The sequence below is a fragment of the Ursus maritimus genome, unplaced genomic scaffold (assembly GCF_017311325.1).
Source record: "Ursus maritimus isolate PB19 unplaced genomic scaffold, ASM1731132v1 scaffold_8, whole genome shotgun sequence".
Classification (NCBI taxonomy): domain Eukaryota; kingdom Metazoa; phylum Chordata; class Mammalia; order Carnivora; family Ursidae; genus Ursus; species Ursus maritimus.
In genome coordinates, this window is record NW_024426996.1 from 23,213,875 (window position 1) to 23,215,273 (window position 1,399).

The window sequence follows — 1,399 nt, forward strand, 5'->3', positions numbered from 1 at the left end:
TGATGGCTAATGATGTTGAACATCTTTTCATGTGTGTGTTAGCCATTTGTATGTCTTCATTGGAAAAGTGTCTGTTCATATCTTCTGCCCATTTTTTGATTTGATTATTTGTTTCTCGTGTATTGAGTTTCAGAAGTTCTTTATAGATCTTGGAAGCCAATCTTTTATCTGTAGTTTCATTTGCAAATATCTTCTTCCATTCCGTGGGCTGCCTCTTTGTTTCGATGACTGTTTCCTTTGCTGTGCAGAAACTTTTTATCTTGATGAAGTCCCACAAGTTCATTTTTTCTTCTGTTTCTCTTGCCTTTGGAGACCTGTCATGAAAAAAGTTGCTGTGGCTGAGGTCAAAGAGGTTACAGCCTATGTTCTCCTCTAGGATTTTGATGGATTCCTGTCTCACATCGAGGTCTTTCATCCATTTGGAGTTTATCTTTGTGTATGGTGTGAAAGAGTGGTCAAGTTTCATTCTTTTGCATATAGCTGTCCAATTTTCCCAGCACCATTTAACAATGGACTTTTAAAGACCACTTACATTTATATTTATTTTTACTTATATATAATGTTAATATTTATATCTATTTATATATGTATACTTTTATGTAACATTATTTTTTTCTTTAACTTCATGCAAGAAAAGATTCCTCCCTCCTTGTGTGGAAGGATGAAGACAAAACAATTAAAAGCAGCTTTGTTTGTAGGGCCCAGTGATTAAACAGGATGGGAAGAAAAAGTTAGGGAACAGAAAGAATAGGGAGCCTTGTTTCCAAAGTCAGTGCAAGAAGGTGGTGGGGAGGGGAGAACAGGGTGTCGCTCAGCAGAGTTTAAGAGGATAAGGGATTTAAAAGAAATGGTTGGATTTGACCTGTACGAGGTCATCGGGGACTTCAGAAGTTGTGCGGGTGCGCGTTCAATTTTGGAAGGCTGAAGTATAAACGTGGCAAGACAATGAAGTCCGACACTGAGTTAGCCTTCTCTCAAGAAATCTGTTGGTAAAGGGTAGGAGAGAAATAGAAGTTAAGATCAGAACAAGGTCCAAAGGAAGTTCTTTCAGACCAAGAAAGACCTACCTGGGCATGTTTGTAAGAAGGAGAGAGCCAGCGAAGACTGAAAATTAACAAAAGGAAACCTCCTTTAAAATGGAGTCGGGAGGAGAGAAGGGGAGCGCTCTCAGCCTACCAGCGGCGGTGGTTTGCGGCCCTAACGGAAGACAAGGACCCAGTGCTAATTCTACTTGAGCCCCTACTGCACTGGCCCAGCAGGTGGGGAGAAATGTTTCTCCTTCCGCAGCAACAGTCCAGCCAATGAAAGACTGTCACAACTCAGCCAATGAAAAGCCATTATACTTCCACCTCCCAGTTTCCTCCAGTGGACTTTTTGGTGTTAATAGACCCCCCCCAAC